Source organism: Megalobrama amblycephala, linkage group LG16, assembly GCF_018812025.1.
Source record: "Megalobrama amblycephala isolate DHTTF-2021 linkage group LG16, ASM1881202v1, whole genome shotgun sequence".
NCBI classification, from domain to species: Eukaryota; Metazoa; Chordata; class Actinopteri; order Cypriniformes; family Xenocyprididae; genus Megalobrama; species Megalobrama amblycephala.
The window spans coordinates 25,205,002-25,226,430 of record NC_063059.1 but is presented as its reverse complement, the minus strand read 5'-3'; the positions used below and the strand labels follow the sequence as shown (position 1 = coordinate 25,226,430).

Sequence of the window (21,429 nt, the reverse complement as noted above, 5' to 3'; positions counted from 1 at the left end):
GTGTGTTGATTGCTGCTGATTACTGAATGAATAGCATGAATAGCTGTTACCAATCAAAGGGTTTGGAGAGGGTCTCACCCTAAACATTAAGATTCGCCCCTGGCAACTCCCTGGTGTGCCTGGAGAAGCGGCTTCATAGTCATCAGAAATGAAAGAGTATTTTGGGAAAATTGCTTTTGGTGATTGAGGCGAATCATTTTTAATACCCTGCAAGTATCAAACAAACAGATGAAAAGAACCCTGCAAATAATAACAAATGTCTTGGCTTGTTTGAAGTGCATGCTTTGATTACCTGTGATTGTATTCTTTCTTTGCTCCCGTACCTCTCCCTCGCTTTATTTTCTCTCTCTCTCTCTCTCTCTCTCTCGGTTCTGTCCTGCCTCACTCCTTTCACATTCCGCCCACATACTCACTTTTTCCGCGAAAATCTCCCGCCGGTGTGCATGCGTGCGTTTATGTGATTGTTGGTGTGTGTATTTTCTTTGCATGGACTTTTTTCATCATCACTGTGGCTACATATTGCCTGTTTTTATCACGACTGTGGGCAGCTGCACATCCTCTCGCTGCTGCATGCTTCAAAAAATCCATTACGGCGGATCAGGAAGCAGAGGTCCGTGGATTCAGGCCTGGTGCCCAGGAGCTTACAGTGGGGAGGGAATGGGATTTCTATGCATACTGTAACCCTGTTGACTTTGCTGAGCACTGGAAGACTACAGCCTCACATGTGAAGTTCACCGGGCTGAGTCGCTTTTTTATTCGGTGGCAGTGTATGTGATGTTACACGCAATGGGGAGCTGGCAAAATGTGCGCTCGAGACGCTTCACCCCCTTCCTCTTTTTAGTACTGTCACGTTGCAAATGATCGAGGAAGCGAGTGGATTACAAAGAGAGAGAGAGGGAATGTTTGAAGTGTTCCACATAGACCTGATTAGACAACATAACCGCACACTCAAGCTGCATGTCTCATTCTCAGAATATGTAACATCTCCTCTGTTTTTTCCTTGAAAATACCCAGCAGAGGGGGTGTAGTGTCTGGCTGCACCATTTATTGATCGATCAATCGATCAATCAATCGATCAATCAATCAATCAATCAATCAATCAATCAATCAATCAATCAATCAATCAATCGGTTTAAATCGGATTCACAAGCTCTAATTCGATTTGATTCTGATTCTATTTTTCTTTTTTCAATATAGGGTCCATTTTGCTTACATATGTACAAAACATATACAGGGCAGTGTTTCAGACTGATTCAAAATGGTAACTTGGCTTTTGGAGATATATATTTACACAGTTGTTCTTCCAACATTCAACTGTACCTTTTGACCCAGTTCAGGCATAAGGTTATGATTGAGAACATGGTGCACAATTGTGACCCTTATTTCATCAGAAACATGTCTACAATTTTGACCTCTTCCACTGTTTTGCCTCTGTACCCTTCCACCACACATCCTTACTCCTCTTCTTCTTCTCAGCTGTTGACCCCGTTTATTTCCATAGTTCTTTCATTGTCAGAATTTGTAACACTCTGTCTATATCTGCTTCCCATAGGAAGCTTCATGAGACGCACCTCTGAGCTATTTTAGAGAACTGGTTGATCATTGGTTGATCTAATACTTTACATTCCCCTTCATTAGTGAAATTTAGAATTCGCCTCCGCAATTAATCAATTCGGACATATTTGCAAAAAGTCTAATAGAAATGTTTAGAAAATATGATAGACAGTTTATGACAACTAGTTCAACTAGTTTTTGCATTTAATGACTTAGGAACTAATGCCTTGATGTTTTGAGGGGTAAGACTATTCAACAGGAAACCATATACAAACCCAATTCCAAAAAAGGTGGGACACTGTACAAATTGTGAATAAAAACAGAATGCAACGATGTGGAAGTTTCAAATTTCAATATTTTATTCAGAATACAACATAGATGACATATCAAATGTTTAAACTGAGAAAATGTATAATTTTAAGGGAAAGATAAGTTGATTTTAAATTTCATGGCATCAACACATCTTAAAAAAGCTGGGACAAGGCCATGTTTACCACTGTATGGCATCCCCTCTTCAATCGTCTGGGGACTGAGGAGACAAGTTGCTCAAGTTTAGGAATAGGAATGTTGTCCCATTCTTGTCTAATTCTAGTTGCTCAACTGTCTCAGGTCTTCTTTGTCGCATCTTCCTCTTTATGATGAGCCAAATGTTTTCTATGGGTGAAAGATCTGGACTGCAGGCTGGCCATTTCAGTACCCGGATCCTCCTTCTACGCAGCCATGATGTTGTAATTGATGCACTATGTGGTCTGGCATTGTCATGTTGGAAAATGCAAGGTCTTGCCTGAAAGAGACAACGTCTGGATGGGAGCATATGTTGTTCTAGAACTTGGATATACCTTTCAGCATTGATGGTGCCTTTCCAGATGTGTAAGCTGCCCATGCCACACGCACTCATGCAACCCCATACCATCAGAGATGCAGGCTTCTGAACTGAGCGCTGATAACAACTTGGGTTGTCCTTGTCCTCTTTAGTCCGGATGACATGGCGTCCCAGTTTTCCAAAAAGAACTTCAAATTTTGATTCGTCTGACCACAGAACAGTTTTTCCACTTTGCCACAGTCCATTTTAAATGAGCCTTAGCCCAGAGAAAACGTCTGCGCTTCTGAATCATGTTTAGATATGGCTTCTTTTTTGACCTATAGAGTTTTAGCCGGCAACGGCGAATGACATGGTGGATTGTGTTCACCGACAATGTTTTCTGGAAGTATTCCTGAGCCCATGTTGTGATTTCCATTACAGTAGCATTCCTGTATGTGATGCAGTGCCGTCTAAGGGCCCGAAGATCACGGGCATCCAATATGGTTTTCCGGCCTTGACCCTTACGCACAGAGATTGTTCCAGATTCTCTGAATCTTTGGATATTATGCACTGTAGATGATGATAACTTCAAACTCTTTGCAATTTTTCTCTGAGAAACTCCTTTCTGATGTTGCTCCACTGTTTTTCGCCACAGCATTGGAGGAATTGGTGATCCTCTGCCCATCTTGACTTCTGAGAGAGACTGCCACTCTGAGAGGCTCTTTTTATACCCAATCATGTTGCCAATTGACCTAATAAGTTGCAAATTGGTCCTCCAGCTGTTCCTTATATGTACATTTAATTTTTCCAGCCTCTTATTGCTACCTGTCCCAACTTTTTTGGAATGTGTAGCTCTCATGAAATCCAAAATGAGCCAATATTTGGCATGACATTTCAAAATGTCTCACTTTCAACTTTTGATATGTTATCTATATTCTATTGTGAATAAAATATAAGTTTATGAGATTTTTATTCACAATTTGAAAAGTGTCCCAACTTTTTTGGAATTGGGTTTGTAATATATTTTGATAAACATGACATAATCAATTTCATGACTGTACAAAAGCATTTGCAATTTGTTCAAAAGAATGAGAAATTGCTTTTATGTTGTGCACAAGTGACTAGATGATAATTGCATTGGTCAAGCTGTATCTTTTCGATTCAGTAAAAAGAATGGGTTCAAAATACTCATATGTTTCTGAATTAGTCTACAATGGTTGTGTTGTATGTATACTGATTTATTAAAAATAACCTGCTCATAAGCGTCATTTGGTCTCTATATGTGTGTTTTTGCATGCAGTCTGAGAGGACAGCTGTTTTATGGTACTTTTTATTGCATTGCATTAATAAGTCTGCAAACACTGATACAGAGAACTTTAGTACATTATTAAAATTTCGATTTTAAAAGATACAGTGGCTAAACTATGCAGTTCAACAAAAAACAGTGACATTTTGTAGGAAAAGAAGTGTTTTGCACCCAGTAAAAGACTGACCTTGAGTTCAAATTGTCTGCAGTCCCACCTTTCACTCTTCTGTCAGTCATTTCCTATAACCTCTGAGACTTTCATTGTCATTTAATGGGTAAAATGCCCCTTAAAAATGATAAATATCGGTGGGTTTCCTCCTTGCTCGTGGGATTAGGGGTCGAGGGGTTCAAAATTGTTGTCTGCCCAGTCTTGTTGACATACCTTCACACACAAACACACACGCAGTGGATGTCCTCTTGTTTTCCCTCACACTGAGGCAGGGAGGACACAGATTTGGCAGACCAATTGCACCATCTGCTCCTTCACAGAGGTTCTCCTCTCTCTGTATTTATATCCTCTCTCTCCCTCTCTCCCTCTCTCATTGTGTTATTTTTCCTCCAGGGTCATCTAGGTACCCACACAGGCACAAGCGCTGTCTGCAACCAGGAGAAAATATCCACGCTTCTTGTCATCCAGAGTCTGACCTCTTTAACAGAGAAATTAGACTTTTGCTTTCTTTCACATCTTTTTGGCTTCTGTCTGAGACTAAATTATGGATAAAAGTTGGCTAGTGGTCTATCCCACTCACAGTCACGACCCCAGAGAGAGCGCGTCATACGTGGTGACCCTGTCTGAGTTATCACTCCACCTACGGACATTCATAGTTGCATTCAGATTAACTTGGAAGTACAAGAACACCCAAAGCACTTGAAAGCTCATTTACAGTGCATTGTCCTGTTTGTCACTGGTTATAATGAGTGTTCGATTGTTTATTGTCACAACATCCTGTATCTGCTCCACACATTGCCAGGGGCTGTATTTAGAAACAGATGGCAACGTGTATTGTTGTCAAAAAACAATGTTACGTGGTTCTACAGTCAAACAACAGCATGTACCATGACAAACCAGCCATTACACTCATACATCTTTGGCAAACGTTATTCAGCTAGACCTGAGAACAAAAGCTCTGTTAAAAAAAATCTAAGAGGCCTCGCTGCCTACAAAGGCAGCTGTCTTCTAAGGCAGCATCCTAAACTGTAATGGAACCTCAGAAGTGATTGATTTAGGATGCTATACACTCATTGCATTTCAATAGAAGTAACTGGAGAGGAACAACACAATACTTTAAAATGGGGCTGTTATTGTTAACTAAACCTATTAAAAAACTTTATTTTAAGGTGAAGTAGTCACACGTTACTAAATGTACTCACTATAGTAATAGCAGTAAATTATGCATAATTACAAGTAACCAACCCTAACTGTAACTATATAGTAAGTTCATAGTTAATTAATATTACTCAGTACTTATTTGAGTAAGTAAATGTAACTACGTCACCTTAAAATAAAGTGTAACCTAATTATTAGATGAAAAATGTAAAAATCTTAAAAGAAAATTAGAAATGTTGCCTTGGTAACAAACTGAAATAAGTTTAAAATGACTAGAACTGAAATAAAAATAAATTAAAGCTATATAAGAATATAAAAAAACTAATAAAAATGACAAAAACATGTAACAAAATTACTAAAATGAAAATTGAAAATATTAAAATAAAAGCGAATTCAAAATATTAAATACTATAATAGTATATAAATAATAATAAGGTTTGTAACTAAATCTACATGGTAAAAAAAAAAGAATTGTTTGTTTAACTTAAAAAGTAAGTTACCTGGTTGCCATACAAATTTGAGTTCATTGAAATAAAAAATTTGAGTTAATACAATGAAGGCAGAACAGAAACTCAAAATATTATGTTATCTGAACCACATCAATTATCTAAGTAGATTTGACAAAAGAAAAATGTTCTAATGACAAATCATGAAAATAATGTTTTAGTGTATGTAGCAGATTTGGGTTAAAATAATGGTTTAAACTTTTTATTGATACTTTTCAGTTGTGAATGAATTATAAGTGGCATTTAATGGGATACTGTAGTTTTTTTTTTCAGTGAGAGTCAATGGGGTCAAAACAACATTGGATCACACTTGACTGTCACTGTCTTCAAAATATATTTTATGTTCCACAGAAAAAAAAAAATTCGTACAGGCTTAGTGTAACAGTTACGCTCAGTTTTGGTTTAATTTTCAATGTGATTCAGTTCCTGTTTTACCTACCTTGGTTATTTTTGTTTAAATAAACTATATTATTTTGACCTTCTTCTTCAACCTTCATCTTTGGACTCATAACGTGACACTTGGAATGACATGATGGTAAGTAAAAGAAGTTGTATTTATTAAGTGGGTGGAAATGTAAATGACTTTATTAATTGTTTGTAGATGCCACTTGGTTTGATATTATGTATCTAATGTAATGACATTAAAAAAAAATTTAATGTGACTTAAGTGTCCAAAAAGAAATTTAGGGCCTCTTTTAGAATCCGCTTGTTAAGTCGTGACATAAGGAATGCCGTTTCTGGGTCCAAGCCTCGACTCGTTTCACTTGAGAATGCCATCTCGACGGCCCTTTATGAGCGCTATTTATTCATAATAAACAATTAACATTTTAAAAAGTTAAACATTTAAAATACTTACAGTCTACACAACAGTCTTTGTGCCCACAGCGTCACAGATATTAATATTTTAACGATTTATAAAAGATGAATCACTGTCTGGCCATCTGGGATTTTGGTATGGAGATAAATGTTATGATTATAATTTTTTTGTAGTATTACAACACATAGTGTGTGTGTATATTAGCACCATTTGTTGTTTTCTTGTGGTATGAGACAGAGCGTTTGGACCCGGAAGCACTGCCGTGTGACGTCAGACTAAATAACCAGATACACATACACATAGTGAGGTGTTTTGATTCATTATACGGGCTGAGTCAGGTCATCAACAGATTAATGGTAGTGTGGATGTCGACACGGTTCCCCCGCTGCTTCAAGGATATCACCACACACACGGGCACGGCATGCAAGAGGGCGCCAGCTCCTATTCACACACGCCGACACTTCATCATGGCATCTGTGTGTCGCTTTCTCTCTGCCATTTCTCTATTAATCAGCTCTACAGGGTCCTGAACATGTTCACGTGTGCCTGTTGCTGTTTACAATACCTGCATTGTCCCTAGAGGGTCGACCTTCGGTTTTGTGAAGCGAGCATCCATTGTTGAAGGACCCTGTGCGCTGCTTTGAATCTGAAGTGTTTGTTCACTCCCCTTTCTTTTTTGTCTCCCACTATATCCCTTTTCTTTTTCTCGGTGACAGCTGCTATTTTTAAACGTGTTTCTTCGGGAGGATAGAAGCAGTGGTTAGAAGCAACGGCAGCAAGGGCTGCATTTGGTGAATTTGAAATGGGGCCAAGTTGGGTAAACAAGAAAGACCGTGCAGACATTAGCACTGCTCCAAAAACCTAGTGAGCTGCTAGGTGTTATAGGTGTGCTCCCAATGTGAGGGCAATTCTAGGTAGGCAAATTATACTGTGTTCTAAGATATCTAATTGTGGAACACAATTCCAGAACTCACTGTAATGAGCTCAGTGAATACATATATCCAAAACTTGCAGTTGGAATGTTGACTATTAAAGAACTAATTCACCTAAAATGAAAATTGTGCCATTATTTACTTATGTTGTTCCAAACATAGCTATTTTGAAGAACATTTTACCTGTTTTTGTCCCCACAAATTTACAGAGTAAAATACAGTTTTCTATTGAAACAGTAATATACCGTAAAACAATGCATTCTGGGTAATATTTCACATTTTCTGGGCATTCTATGTAATATTTGTCATTTTCTGGGCATTCTGGGTAATATTTGTTAAAAATGACAAATAATATTACCCAGAATGCATTGTTTTTACGGTATATTACTGTTTCAATGGAAAGCAATTTTTTACTGTGTTAATTTGTTTAGTCTTTTTACAGCTATTTTTTAGAGTGTGAAAGTCAAAGGAGTCTAAAACAATATTTCTTTCATTGTATGTACAAAAACACAAATAAACAAAAACTAAGACATATCATAGAATGACATAAGCTAAATAATGACAGAATTTTCATTTTTGGTTAAACTGGTTAAGTGTCCAATTATTTTTGCGTGCCAATATTTCCAATACAACAATAGACATACAAGTCATTTAAAGGTGCTACCTAGCATGTTACTATTATCATGTAAGGCATTTTGGGGGACCTGAATAATGTATTTCACATCCCATCTTATTAATCTTTTCTCTCAGGAAACATCAAAGAGGCTATTCCGTTCATGTAAGATCTTTGTCAAAAGAGGATCAGAAGAAAGAGTTTTTGCTCTGTGATATTTCACTATTGTATATACATGACCATGAAGACAGTAAAATCATTGTAGGCTTATGATTTATTTCTATGCTATTGCCATACTGCCCCAAGATAAACTCTTCTACCGCCTCTTTCTCTCCCTCTCTTGCTCATGCACTCAAAATAAATAACGGTCTTCCAGGGTCTTTTGACATCTTGGATTTTTTCAGTTGTTGTCAGATGTCAAAACAAATGTTTGGATTGTAATGTGTGTGAATGTGAGGCAGAAAAAATGCAGCATATTACAGCAGGACTTACTCTCCTTCACTCTATCAGACAGACTGGTGATCAGGGAGCTTTAAAGTTTTCAACAGGTGGTCATAGCAACCCTGCATGCACATCCCCTCGACCACAGGTCAATATCTGATAATGTATTTTGATATTTCTCACACTAGCTCAGTCAAAGCCCATTAAGTAAGTCAGTTTACTTGGCAGACATCTTGGAAACACCTCAGGGCAGTTATTGTCTAGTCATACAGCACCTAAATTTTAATAGGAAAAGCACAAGGAGGTCTATAATGCCTGCAGAAAGCTATCCGTTCCAATTCTTTTCAATGGCAGATGCTAGTCGCTAACCCCCATACATAAGCAATTTTGAATCCACTAGCTTTGCTCATGATGTTTAAGATTGCAGACAGAAAAATCTGATAGGAGATTTTTCCTCATTTGTATGTCGCTTTGCTTGCTAAATGAATACATGTAAATGTAATGACAGAACCAAACAAATGCTGTAGTTACAACATAGCCATGCTAACTTGCCAAACCTTGACAGCTTGGCAAAGATCTAAATCTTCAAAAATGTTCCATTGAAAATAACTTCTCAAATCACTATTAAAATCTGACAGCAATGCTATCATAAAAGTGTCTTCTTTAATTTATAACTGAAAAGCTATGTTTTTCAGTTCGGTCAAGCTAATGTGCATTCAAAAGATCAAATGATGCCTTTACCAATAAGTTGATTGGCTCTTTTAAAGAAAGACAAGTCTTCCATTCTTACAGTTGCATTACCAAATTGACCATCTTGACACTATGTGACTCAGTACGGACTACCGAGCCCTCAAAGACATCCCTTGGCAGAGATGAATAAGACGCACCGCTGTCCAACTACACTAGTATCACTGAGCAGCACTGAATGAATGGTGAATAGAAGTACACAGGAGTTTTTGGCGAAAAGAAGAGTAAAGCCTTGTTTTCTTAAATGGAGCTTTTTATCAAGTGCAGATGGGGTCTAAATGGATAGGCTTGATTAGTAAATGGCGACATAGATGGGTGATATAAGTTCTCAGAAAGTGAAGGCTGGCCCAGGAGAGGGGATTTATATTGACTGAGCAAAGCAGGATCATTGACCTTAATGCCTTCGATAGAGCTCAGTGTTTTCATTGCAAATAAGAGGCTGTACACGGCTCAACAATAAGAATAGCCTGTACAGTGAAAGTCAATGGGATCTAACCCAACATTAGACATTTGTTCCCCTTTCTCTTCTCCTCATTGTTTCCCATATCATCTACACTGCCTAATAAAAGCCCAAAATAAATTAGGGGCCAGTGAAAATGTTGACAGTTCATGTAAATACCAGTTCTTTGGAAAAAAGTCCTTATTGTTGATATCTGAAATGGGATCTGTGATCATCATTCATGGAATCAACCCATGAACTCTTTACTGACATTGAAAATTCTTCTTTCTTCAGGACAACCTGTGTCACTGTCATGTGAAGTCATCGGTTGGACTGAGAATACTCCACGCAGCCTCTGTCCCCTTGAGAACCCCTATAGTACGTGACATATCACTGCCTCATGTTCATGCAACAGTACGGGCCTCAGGCCATGTTTGAGAAATATCAGGAAACGCTACTGCCACCTTCTCATAAAACAACACTGCTGCTCACATCATGTCTTTTTTCCTTCCCAATTACGTGACAGATGCGTTTAATTTGGCCAGTAAACGCAATTCACCGTCTGCTTGTCAAACGAGTTGCTTTGAGTTCATGATGTATTGAACAAGCAGCTGTGAGTAACAACATTCTGTTATCTATGTTTAACTCTAGCCATTGTAGTGTCTACCGGGATCTTGTTTTATTCCCTGTGCTGACATGAATACAACATAAGCATGAAGAGCAGCATACACAACAAAATAATATCACTGTGCTCACAGCTTTGATCAGGCTCAAGGCAGCATTCTGCATTAGTTCAGGAAAGATCACAGGACGGGGGTCTCAAACTCAAATTACCTGGAGCCACCAGCCAGGTGGTGTTGTCCATAGGGGCCAGTTGCAATGAATACAAAATATTTTGTACAACCCAAAATGTAAATTTTTTGGCCCCTTAGTTCCAGTGAAAGGAACTCTTAATGCTTCAGCATACCAAGACATTTTGGACAATTTCATGCTCCCAACTTTGTGGGAACAGTTTGGGTATTGCCCCTTCCTGTTCCAACATGACTGTGCACCAGTGCACAAAGCAAGGTCCATAAAGACATGGATGAGCTAGTTTGGTGTGGAGGAACTTGACTGGCCTGCACAGAGTCCTGACCTCAACCCGATAGAACACCTTTTGGGATGAATTAGAGCGGAGACTGTGAGCCAGGCCTTCTCGCCAACATCACTGCCTGACCTCTCAAATGCGCTTCTAGAAGAATGGCCAAAAATTCCCATAAACACACTCCTAAACCTTGTGGAAAGCCTTCCCAGAAGAGTTGAAGCTGTTACTGCTGCAAAGGGTGGGCCAACTCCATATATATACAGTATAAAATGTATGCATATATACATTTTTACTTTTTTATGAATACGAGCTTGTTTGTTGTTGTCAACTAGGCTGCAATTGTGTACTGAGAACTGTATAAATATAATATGTTATTTAAAGTGCACTGAGACTTATTAATATAGATTAAAATCATAATTATACCCTGCTGAAAGTCTTGAAACTGCTTTCTTTTTTCTTTTTTGCCACCATCAGAGAAAGTTATTGACTACTGACATAATTATGCTGCCATAAAATTCAACAAAACACATTTTATCTGAATGAATGAATTTTCTGGCCTATAGATAGATAGAATTATTGACAGACAGACTGATGGATATATACATAGGGATAGATAGATAGATAGATAGATAGATAGATAGATAGATAGATAGATAGATAGATAGATAGATAGATAGATAGATAGATAGATAGATAGAATTATTGACAGACAGACTGATGGATATATACATAGGGACAGACAGATGATAGATAGATAGATAGATAGATAGATAGATAGATAGATAGATAGATAGATAGATAGATAGATAGATAGATAGATAGATAGATAGATAGATAGATAGATAGATAGATAGATAGATAGACAGACTGATGGATATATACATAGATAGAGACAGACAGATGATAGATAGATAGATAGATAGATAGATAGATAGATAGATAGATAGATAGATAGATAGATAGATAGATAGATAAATAGACTGATGGATATATACATAGATATAGATAGATAGATAGATAGATAGATAGATAGATAGATAGATAGATAGATAGATAGATAGATAGATAGATAGATAGATAGATAGATAGATAGATAGATAGATAGATAGATAGATAGATAGAGAAGGAAAGCAAGGAACATTTGATGCTGTTTTCCATTCCTTTTTCATCGAAAGACAGGGAAGGAGTTTTAAATCCCCAGGGATAGTACTTAAGCATCCTGTGCCATTTTGGAAGCAGTTCCCAGTGCATTCTGGGAATGAAAAGATCTCTCTCCCTTTCACTCCCTGCATTTATTTATTTATTTGTTTTATTTATTTATTTCTCACTATAGGCTGACCTGAATGTAGATGTAGAGAAATAGCTCAGCATGCAGGCAGGGGGTAGACATCAGGGTATATCTTTGGAGGGAAAACGCCTACCCCATATGACAGGTAGCAATTCCCTGAAAAAGAGGGCTGATTCGTGACTAAACAGGGTTTGGAAAAGGGGTTGGGTGCTGAAGAAGAATGAAACGAAGAATGAAAAACAAGCGGTGCGACTGCGCTGCTGAGAGACGCAGCCCCAAATTCACAATAATTCAGTGAATCAAAACACTTTTTAATAATTCAACATGAAGAGAGGAGAGAAGAGAGCAAATCCTGCAGCAAGCCAACAGGCAGTGGCAAAAGCACAGATTGAAAACACCATCGTAAGTTCTGTATCATCGAGCTGTCTTAAACGCACAGGACACAATAACTGTTCGCCTGAACTCTCCGGTGGAACACGGTTTACTCGTAACACAATACCACGCTCTTTCCTGCTCTGTTACTGAGTTCCTTCAGTATCTAATGTACACTGCAAGCTATGCTATGAAGGCCAGATTTTTGTCAAAAAAGCTCAAGCAGCCATAACTTGATGTCTTCCTAAAGGCAATTTCTGCCTAAACTAATCTTATCAAAGTACAAGATACAAAGCAGAACAGTTTCATCCCCAAATCAACACTTCTAAATGGACCCTACAGATGAACATGATTTCAACAAATGCAACATGTTCCTGGATATTTGAGAGACAAATTTATGTTTTATGTTTTATGTTTTTTTTAGGCTTACAACCAGGGTTAGGTGCTTCTACATCCACGTTATTCAGCTATCACATACTATATGTATGTTTGTGTTTACTGTATATGTATATGTATATGTATATATAAACCTACCCATCACAGAAAACTGTCTGCATTTTTTGAATTTCAAAAAACACCGTTTAGTGTTTTTTATGCCATTCGGTTTATGACGACACAGGAAGTGTCCTCATAAACCATGTTTACGTTGTAATACCCATGTCATTATACACATTTGTGTCCTCATAAACCATGTATACAAGAACACACACACGTGTGTGTGAGTGTGTGTGTGTGTGTGTGTGTGTGTTGAATGTTTAATACAGTCATTATATGGTGAAATATATATGACACGATTGATGTATGGTGTGTGGCGCTCTTTTATTTAAATATTTTTTTAAATATTTTAGACATTCACTTGCATTTTAAAGAGACAATTCATGTGTGTGTATTGCAGTTGTGGAGCAATGCTGTAAATTATGCCAGATTGTGATTGTCTGCAGCATGCAAATTGCATTTAGCACTATTCATCTTGCAATTGTAATTTTTCCCCCCCATTCAGAAGGAAGTCTATCTTTAATTGAATTTTATCATAAATGGAACAGTCGGTCTTGCATTCCTGTTCCTGTTCCCTTGTCTTAGGTCCATATTTCACATCCCCTCCGGTTAGGTTTTTTTTAAATGCTCTTGCAACAAGGTGAAAAACACTCTCCAATTAGTCCGAGCCTCTGTGATTATCCTCCACTTGCTAACAATTCCCTTTTCTATCAATTATTTATTTCGAGGCCGAGCACGCACACATGCACACTCACTCAATCGCAAGCAACCGAGCAATATCCCTGCCGGAGGCCTTGAAACGGAGGAAGCTGAAAATGGCGCTGTCTGTATTTTTATTGTATCTCACTCTTCATGTATGCTCATTATGAGAGCAACATTTCACTGAAATGAAGGACACATGTAAATACATGGGTCAAAGGATAGAAGACTTCGTTTCATTTTCCGCATCCCGAGCATTCTGTTGGTGCAAAGCAAAGCAGCTGGCATCCTCTTGCATGTGACTGCTGTTGCCAGACTGCCTTGTTTGCTTGCATGTGTGGGTGCAAATGTTTATAGCACCTCTGCATGTTCATAGAGGTTAGCGTTAACCTACCGTGCTTTAGAGTGTTTGCGCATGGGTATGCATGTAGGAGGTCTTCCCCGAAGGTTTACAAGCACGTGGGTTGCGTGTTTTGTGGGGGTGCTTCTGTAATATCATAATTTGTGTTTTTATGTTTGTGTTTTTGCTGTAAATACTGAAAATGAGCAGTTGTTTCCTTTCTTGTTAGGAAACACATAATGGCACTACATCCTGGCTGATATCACTGGATTGGGAATACGGAGAAGTCACAATTGTGACAGCCATAGGGTCTATAAACACCGGGGGGAAAAAACATTTGGCTTGTGCATTTCAGCCAATCAGAACGCTCTGGGGCATCTCTCTCAGTACAGTGAGTTGGGGCGGGACTTCATGTTTGTCCAAACAGGAAAAGAGAAGTCTTATTTAAAGAATTTATAAATCTTGGATGTTCCTACATGAAGTGCATTTTAGGTGACAAAACCTTTTTTTCTTCTTCTTTTTCCCCCCAGTGTACTAAGGCAGCAGTTGTGGTCATTGACACCATGTGTGGAGGTCAGGACCCATTTGTCCAGTCCAGCCCACCAGCGACATAGTCCTCCACCCTCCCAACACTGTCTCTGCATCAGGAGTCCATGAAGACATCCGGCTAATGACAGCAGACTGCAGGATGCAGGAACAGCCCTTCACTGGAGCCAGAGAGAGCCTGTTAGCCATGGATAATGAATGATATTACTCTTTCAGGGTTGGGGCTTTTGTCTCATTACTTCTGAAGACATAAGGGACTCCAGTAGTATTGACACTACTATAAAGACTTTAGGCCTGATGGGCCGTACTGTCCATCTGCTATTATCCCGATCCTCAGCTGGGTATAGAGGCATCAAGTTTGGGATTAATGGGGAGTTCTTCCGTTAGATTGATGTGTCTGTACTGTGCTGATTAATGCATCAATCGCATCTCTCTGCTCTCTTTTTATTCTTTCTCAGGCCATTTATCATTTTGAATTGCAATGTGTTTACTTGGCGATCGTCTTGTGTTTCTTGATGGAGGCATGCTGGCAATCTTTTATAAAGATAACACAGAGTTTCTGACACACCTTCAGGCACGTTCCTACCATAATTAGCTATCCGCAGTGACAGATGTTTTCTGCCAACATGCTTTTTTGGACAGTTTGACATAAGCCTCAGTGACACTTAAGTATGTGTAACTTTGCTTAGCATGCATTATTTTACTCAAAGGAGAAATTCACTCATGGGCATTTTGTTTTAAAAAAAGTGGAAGGAACAGTTGTTGGGAGAGGAAGTGCATATGTGCTGGTTGTGATGTCACAAAATAGAGAATATGTTGCATGAATATTAATAAGGTTATGCTCAAATAATTTAACAAACTTTTATGGCTTTGATAAACAAATAAACTATGTAATGTATTTATCAGCAGAACAGATCTCAAGCAAAATATTCACATTTTCAAGTTAAAAACTAAAAAGTGAACAATGTATACTTTTTAATATTTTTATAATATAGTTTTTTAGATAGATAGATAGATAGATAGATAGACATTTTTGTTGTTGGTTTGTGATTTCACCAAAACAAACCAACAAGCCATGGAAAAAAGAGTGGAGTGTGTGTGCTCTACTGGAAATAACACATTGTCGTTGTCAGTTTCAGACACTGATGAACTATAACCATCACTCAGCAAAACATTAAAAATGATAAGTTCCAGCAGTGTCCTGAGCAGTATAATCCAAAAGTTTGCATTTTACAGAGGACAGCTTCCTAACCTGGGAGAGTACAAAGCAGGCTAAGACTACTTAGCACTGTGAAACATTCTACTCAAGTCGTGCTTGCAAAGTTGCTTCCGTTCAGTCGGCTTGATCATGATATGGTAAAACCGATGACGTTATTATTATTTTATAATAATGTGTTTACATGTGCTTTAGAAGCCTTAGAAGCTGAAGCTCGCGATTATGGTAAGGGTTGTTATATTTTCAGACACACGCTTGAGGTGTTTGGCCAATCACAACACACTGGGTCACCTGGCCAATCAGAGCACTCTGAGCTTTTCAGAAGGAGGGGCTTTGTAGAAATCAGCATGTTTCAGACAGACTGGGAATAGAGCAGCTGCAATAATGTACAGTATAATAAAAAATAATGTTTTTGAACATTAAGGACCCAATTTTAACTATCTAAACACGTGGACTGAAGCGCAGATGCACTTAGGGCGTGTCCAAATCCACTTTTGCTAGAAAAAAATGGTCAGCACGCCTGGCGCATGGTCCAAAAGGGTAGTACCTAGTCTCTTAATGAGTTATGGGTGTGTTTTGGGCGTAATGTGCAATAAACCAATCAGAATCTCATCTCCCATTCCCTTTAAAAGCCAGGTGCACTTGCATCATGGCAGATTGTTATTTACATGGCGGAATATAGACACCCTCAACCTGAAGAGTCAGTTTAAATACATGTGTGTATTGCCACGATTGGTCAAATAATTAGCTAATTTCATTCATTATTACTGCAAATAGGTAATTCTTAGGGATGCACGATATATCAGCCACCATATCGGTATTGGCCAATATATGTTCATTTTTACTGTTGTCGTTATCAGCCCAATAAGAAAATTTGGCTGATATATTAAAGCCAATAAATAATGGATTATTTCCTTCAGCTGAGACACTTCAGATGTGCACTGTTCACCATGATGGTTTTGAATTGGAGTGATTGGAGTGTGGTGATCGGAGTCACTTCAAAATGGAAAATACATGTGCAGTGCAAATCTGTCATATAGGCTACATAAAATTATAATGAGAACATTATAATTGTGTGCTTGGGACATGGCTTTTAATTATGAAACTTTTGTCTTTGTAATCAGGCTCTCAAAAATAATATAAAAATTTGGATTTAGATTTATCGGCCTATATATCGGTTATCGGCTTTCAAATATAAAGAATTATCTGTATCGCCCAAAATATCAGTGCATCCCTAATAATTCTGATACATGCAATGACTAATCATTATGATATGTAGGCATTTTTATCTTTATGTACACAATAATAATCTTTTACATTGTAATCCTTTTATTTGTAATATCTGGCATGTTTGTGTGCTGCTGCGTGTCCCTGTGTGTGTAACAAGCAGTGTGTACGCGCGCTGTACACCCGCCTATAGGCGTATATTACTAATGCGCCCTTTAAATAACAAAAAAAAAATACTGCACCATTGACTTTAGACCAGGTTTCAGTCCAGTCGTTTTCAGTTGCCTCGAAATAGCAATACGCCAACAATGCGCCTGAACACACCTCATTTTCAGACCAGCACGCCCATGGGCGAACAGATGGGCGCGAGTGCATTTGCTATTTAAACAACATTGGCGCTGGACGTGAAAATGATAACTGCGTTGGGTTGAAACTAGCAAAAAACGCGTGTCGTGTCTGGCATCACATTGTGCCAGGTATATGATAGGGCCCATGTTAACCTATTCTATTACACCCAATAATCAAAATAATGAACTTTTAAAATAGCATCATATAACCCCTTTAAAACAGGCTAATGATGAGCAAAGTCTAAAGGGAGATTTTAACAAACAAGGCTTTCTAAAGTTCACTGTCACAGTGTGACATTTCGAAACAATTTAAATCTCAACGCAATGGCATCTCAAGTCTTTGAAAGCATGTTTATGTAGGCAGCTGGATAGAAGCCAATAAAATCTGCCAAAAACAGCCATAAATACCGAATGAGGGTGAGCCGCATATGATGGGGTAGGTTAAAGCATTTGTTTATGTTAAACGCTAGCACCTGTCCAACTGGCCACTTCCCAGAACAACAGTCTGCAGTGTCTGCTTTGTGACGCTGTCATATTCTGCAGAAGATGGGGCCCGTGGATGGACTCATACCAGCGCAGCCACACACACGCAGCTAATGCACCTGCTTCACCACAGCTGCATCTGCATAAAGCCAGTGTCCTTGCCAATCAGCAAGATAATTGCGGCAGCATTGAGAGACTTCATGTGTGGACCACAGCCTTCTGCTAGGTTTTTGTCTTGGTTGTTATTGTGTTTTTTTGTTTGTTTGTGCCGGTATTCATTCATGTGCCATTAGACAAGAGTGATATGGGACATGGGGAATTTTAGGGGTTGTGTGAGTTCATTAGCATAACAATATTAGCAGGGTTTGAACAATATCTTAGGAAATGAAAAGCATTATAAATGTAAATTCACTTGAAGTATGATAAACATTTAGTGTTCCAAAATAGCATTTACACAGCAATGCCATAAAATAATTTCAGTGATAATTCTCAAAGAACCATTTTTTTTTTGTATGTGTGTGAAGAACATTTTAATATTCTAAAGAGTCTTTTTACACTATAAAGAATCTTTTGTGGAATGAAAAGGTTCCATCTTTATGGAACCATCAATGCCAATAAGGAACCGTTATTTTTAAGAGTGTACTATGCCCTGCTATTAAGCTCAATTATGTTGTGGAAGATGGTAAGCCATATCCCGAACAGTTTAACCAAAATGGTCTGCCAGGTTAACGTTAGCTCATAAGCTCTTCAACCTGCTAGATGATCAATCTGCTAAATCATCTTCATCTGTCAAACCAGCTAGCATTGTAAACTGGTTTTAGATAGCTTTTTTAGTAGCATGTTAATGGAGTTCAAAATTTCCTAGCAATTTCATAGCAATTAAATATGTATTTGATTTTTCACTACTTCCTTTGACTATCAGTGCCATACTAACTGTAAACTGAAGCTAAAGTTGGAAAATAAAGGAAAAGAAGGCCTTGTCGCATCTTGGTTCCATTTGTGTGTAAAAGCTTAAACGGCCCCTTTCGATGACCCTAACCTGCTGTGAATAATGTATAGTATAGTTTCAGAGTAAGCACAAGGTAGTTTCTCTTTCACTAAAGCATTGCACATTTTTCTTGAACCCCAAAGGCAGAGAGCAATAGAAGAGAAGCTTAAATAATGAAACCGTTACAGAGAAAAATGTGACCTGGAAAGGACTGGAGGATAGAAAACATAGCTTTTCTTTTCAGTAGGAAAAAAATCTGCTCAATTCATTGAAGTCCAGGACAATCCCTGCTGTATGTTGTGTGCTCACAGTTGACAAGATGGCAGCTATCTTGAAAACTATTTTCTATGGTACAGGTTTTCAAAAGGAGTGCTTTACACATACAGACGTGGACAAAATTGTTGGTACCCTTGATATATATGATCAAAGACGACTGTAAAAATAAATCTGCATTGTTTATCCTTTTGATCTTTAATTCATTAAATTACCAAAAATCTAACATTTCATTTAAGGAAAAGAACTGAATGTGAAGGGAAATCACATTATGAAATAAATGTTTTTCTCCAAAACACGTTGGCCACAATTATTGGCACCATTTTATTCAATACTTTGTATAACCTCCTTTTGCCAAGAAAACAGCTGATGCCTGATGAGTTTGGAGAACACCTGACAAGAGATCAGAGATCATTCCTTCATGCAGAATCTCTCCAGATCCTTCAGATTCCAGCTCCATGATGGTGCTTCTTCTCTTCAGTTCACTCCACTCATTTTCTTTAGGGTTCAGGTCAGGGGACTGGGATGGTCATGGCAGAAGCTTCATTTTGTGCTCAGTGACACATTTTTGTGTTGGTTTTGATGTTTGTTTTGGATCATTGTCCTGATGGAAGATCCAACCACGGCCCATTATTGGATTTCTAGCAGAAGTGGTCAGGTTTTGATTTTTTATCTGTTGGTATTTGATAGAATCCATGATACCATGAACAAGATGTCCAGGACCTCCAGCAGAAAAACAGGCCCACAACATTAAAAATCCAGCAGTATATTTAACCGTGGGCGTGGGGTACTTTCTATCCATGTGTGCACTAAACCCATCTGGTGGGTTTGCTGCCAAAAAGGTCTTTTTTTATTTTCATCCGACCATAGAAGCCGGTCCAGTTTGAAGATCCAGTCTTGTCTGACAACTGAATATGCTGGAGATTGTTTCTGGATGAGAGCAGAGGATTTTTCTTGAAACCCTCCCGAACAACTTGTGGGGATGTAGGTGCTGTTTGACCATTTTTTTAAGGCTTTCTGAGACTCAACTAATCTCTGCAATTCTCCAGCTGTGATCCTTGGAGAGTCTTTGTCCACTCAAACTTTCCTCCTCACCGTGTATTAGGACGATTTAGACACTCGTCCTCTTCCAGGTACATTTGTAACATCTTTAGTTGATTGGAACTTCTTAATTATTGCCCTGATAGTGGAAATTGGGATTTTCAATGCTTTAGCTATTTTCTTACAGCCACTTTCTATTTTGTGAAGCCCAACAATCTTTTGCTGCACATCAGAACTATATTCTTTGGTTTTACTCATTGTGATGAATGATTAAAGGATTAGTTCACTTTCAAATAACATTTTCCTGATAATTTACTCACCCCCATGTCATCCAAGATGTTCATGTCTTTCTTTCTATTCTACTTACGGAAAAAATGGAACCGGCGCTGCGTTCGTTCCGTAAGTAGAATAGGGAAAGCGTAGGGGGTTAGTAAATTATCAGGAAAATTTTATTAGAAAGTGAACTGATCCTTTAAGGGAATTTGGCCTTTGTGTTTACACATATTTGTTCTCCTGTGGAACAGGAAGTCATGGCTGCACAATTTTATGTTCATGATCATGATCATGTTTTGGAGAAAAACATTTATTTCATAATGTGATTTTCCCTTTCCTTCAATGAAAGGTTAGATTTTTGGTAATTTTACAAATTAAAGATCAAAAGGATAAACAATGCAGATTTATTTTTATAGTCATCTTACAGTAATATTGTGAAATATTTTTAAAATTTTAAAATATAAATTTCTTCCTGAATATAATTTATTCCTGTGAAGCAAAGATGAATTTTCAGCATCATTTCTCCAGTCTTCAGTGTCACATGATCCTTCAGATATCATTCTAATAAGCTGATTTGATGCTCAAGAAACATTTCTTATTATCAATGTTAAAAACAGTTCTTATACTTAATATTATTCTGTTTTCATGACATTTATTTTAAAAAGTTTTTTTTTGTAACATTACAGATGTCTTTACTGTCAATTGATCAATTTTAGAATAGTATTAGAAGACACACATGATTATAACCAAACTGAACAGCCTTAACTGACCCTCTGTCCTTGCTTAATCAGCCTCTGCATACTGCAATCAGAACTTCCTCTCCACTTCTTTCCACTAGTCAGATTTTTCCAGTATTCCTTTAAATTTCCATTGATAGAAGACCCTCCAGTGAATCTCATAATTTCTTTGTGCCGTGTACTTTTAAAGAAGACTCTCAAAGATGTGAATTAAGCAAAGTAAAATGCAAATACAATCAAAGTGATTGAAATGAAGTTCTCAGCTCCCTTGGTAACGTAAGGTCTTGATGTCAAGCCCAAAGATGGGCGCAAAGGCTTTGGTGAATACAGCCTTCTGATTGGCCAGCTGAGGTTGGTTGCTGGGCTTTGTGGTGTCGGCAAATTGCAAAAGGCTGCCATAACCTCCTGATCTATTATGGGAGAGAGCAACCGTGACAAAGAATACCAGTTCCCTCCATTAATATCCCGAAATAAGCTATTGCCTGTCCTTGCAGCTGCAGCCTTTGCCTCATTTTCATTTCTCTCTCCATTAAATT

General features: G+C 38.0%; 1 protein-coding gene and 1 long non-coding RNA gene across 2 annotated transcripts in view; one reads left to right on the top strand and one right to left on the bottom strand.

Annotated features, from left to right (window-relative positions):
- Positions 1-21,429, bottom strand: part of rtn4rl1b (reticulon 4 receptor-like 1b) — a 201,631-nt gene that overhangs the window by 166,566 nt on the left and 13,636 nt on the right. The window lies entirely within an intron of this gene.
- LOC125248936 lies at positions 13,733-14,834 on the top strand. Its single transcript, XR_007180447.1, has 2 exons — positions 13,733-14,153; positions 14,293-14,834. It is a non-coding gene; the product is annotated as an uncharacterized LOC125248936 (long non-coding RNA).